Source organism: Humulus lupulus, chromosome 4 (assembly GCF_963169125.1).
Source record: "Humulus lupulus chromosome 4, drHumLupu1.1, whole genome shotgun sequence".
Taxonomy (NCBI): domain Eukaryota; kingdom Viridiplantae; phylum Streptophyta; class Magnoliopsida; order Rosales; family Cannabaceae; genus Humulus; species Humulus lupulus.
The window spans coordinates 142,589,619-142,592,510 of record NC_084796.1 but is presented as its reverse complement, the minus strand read 5'-3'; positions in this window follow the sequence as shown (position 1 = coordinate 142,592,510).

The window sequence follows — 2,892 nt, the reverse complement described above, 5'->3', positions numbered from 1 at the left end:
TGCTCTGTTCATCTGATTCATCAAGACAACTTAACATTAGTCACACTCTCAAATCATAGTTCAGCACTCCCAGTGCCCTTATCTGATATAAAAAGAGTTTTCTACATATCCTTCTCCCTGATCTCTAGCTGGTAATAACCAGATCCAAGATTCACCTTGGAGAATTCCATCTTACTCAATAACGGAACTTCAAGTTCTTACAGCCTTGCTGAACCATTCAAAACAATGCCCTAAACCTGTTTCCATTTCTGACACCAATCCATTTACCATCCTATTCTTTTCACATAAAGGAAACCCTGACAGATCCCCTAGAAGCACATCCAGAAACTCACAGACTAGTCCAGTCTGTCCTATTCCCACTGGCACAATCTAAGTGGTATCCACCACACTAGCTAAGAGTTCTATGCATCTTTCTGCCATAAAACTCTAGCTCTCAATACAAATGTCATAAGCATACATAATCCATACACCGTGCCAACTGTCACTAGGCTTTTTGCTCTCAAGCTCAAGAGCTACTATTCTTTTCTTGCAATTTAGCATTGCCCCATAATCACTTAACCAATCCATATCCCAGATTATACCAAAGCCAGTCACAACCAACTTCATCAAAACCACTGATGAGTCATTTTTATCATAATCTAATTCATCTCTTAAATCACCGATATAGTATCAATTTCCCATCACCATGTGATCTGCATATCATCTTTATGCTCCTCTATATGCAACAAACAATGGAATAGCATGGCACCAAAACCAGTCAGCATAACTCAAAAATCAACACTAGAAAACTGACCTACCACCCCTAAGGAACTAGTCTCAGTCTCAAATTCCGACTGCATCGGAATGAATACTCGAGCTGGGGTCGAGCTGTCCATCCCCTTTTGCTCATCCTTCCTTCGCATTGGGCAATCCTTCTTACGATGTCCAAACATTTTACATGAGAAACATGCCCTTGCTCAGCATTCTCCTAGATGATGCCTTTTACACCGAGCGCATACTGGATATGTCTTCCAGCTTTCCTTTTTACTTGCTCCAATAAGTGGAGGTACCACTATCTGAGCTCTGTGCTCTCTGACACTCTTTTACCTAATCTGATGTCCTGCGCTCTCAACAGCAAGAGCCTTCCCTACCACTTGAGCATAGGTAGAGACTTCATGCACTGGGGCAACTCTAATGCCCTGAACTATTTTGGGATTCAACCCCTGAATAAACCTCTCCTTCCGAGCTACATCTGTGGGTACCATGTCAAAAGCAAACTTGGCCAACCCATCAAATCTGTTAACATACTCGGTCACTGATGCCTTTCCCTGAACGAGATTCAAAAACTCATTCATCTTAGCAGTCTTGGCTACATCACAATAATACTTCTCATTAAACAACTGCCTAATTCTTTCCAGTCCATCACAGCTATGTCTTGTGTCTGGGATACTACTTCCCACCACGTCCGGGCATCATCCCGCAGTACACATGTAGCACAGATCACCCTATCGTGACCCACTAGCCCCATACTGTCCAAAATATAATTGATCGTGCCCATCCATTACTCAGCTCTGAATGGATCTAGGCCTCCCTTGAAGTCTGGAAGGTAATACTCCTGAAATCTTCCACAAAGAAATTCCCATCTTTTCTCAACCCTAGGCTGAGCCAAAGCTGGTGCCACTCCTGGCACAACAAAGGAAGAGGTGCTCCCCAACAGATTCTGCTGTTGCTTCAAACACACAATCTATTCCTCATGCCTCTGCAATCCTGATTGCAAATCTGTAAACATCTGCTGAAAATTCATAGGAGCAGATGAAGAACTAATACCCTGGCTGTAACTCCCAGCCTCTGTATAACCACCACCAGGCCTCATTATATGCCTTGACTATAAACCTGCTAATTGAATCTGCAGTCAATAAGTTAACCCATTAAACATGATGAGCATATCAAGACGGGAATAATCTTACCACTCCACATTCACAAATCACTTGCAGTGTTATAAACATGCCCATGGCATACATACATCAATCATAATCCCTGCTCTTCCAACATTCATACCATGCCTCCAACTCCAGCATGTAATTATCACAATTATATATTCATGGAGCAGGTAATCATATGATCACATTCATATATATGTATTCACGGAGCATATAATCATATAGTCAAGAGCCAGGCTCTATCAGAATCTCATGCTCCCTAATACAATGTGCTGGTAAAGCATTTACATTCTATTTAAGCAGTTAAGCACATAACTACAGAAATAGTTACCATTCCCCTAGTGAAGCTATCCTCAGTGACGAGTGTACATGCCCAGCTAGTCTTCAGGAACCATAAACCTTGAAAAGCTCTGATACCAAGTTGTAACACCCTAAACTCCAGGGACCGTTACGGTGTGCCTTGTAAACAGTGCTAAACTTGCTAATCGAGTCATTTGGCCAAAATCGTGTAACTAAGTATGATTAGCGGTTTAGGGATTAAAAATTTTGGTTAAGATATCACGTTTCATTAGAATGTTTACTGTAAATATTAGGATCCCAAAAATATAATTTAAAGGTCCATTACAAGAAAATATTTACAACCAGCTGATCTAAGCGGCAAAACAGGGTTTAACCCTAGTTCCTTTTTCAACCTTCGGCCGTGGCGGTCGAGCAGCCGCATATGTACACATTTTCACCTAAGCTCTCCAACTCAAGGATGGTCCAGCTTTCTTTTGCCTTTACCTGCACCACATAGCACCTGTGAGCTGAAGCCCATCAAGAAAACACAATAGGCTCATGAACAGTAATAACATGTCATCAAATCATAAGGCACATGCCTAGCAAATGCAGCCCTATTCAAGCAGGCAAATAAGTTCAAATAATGAACGAGTGATTGATCAACAAGTCACTAACAGGGGGTCTATACCTTTTA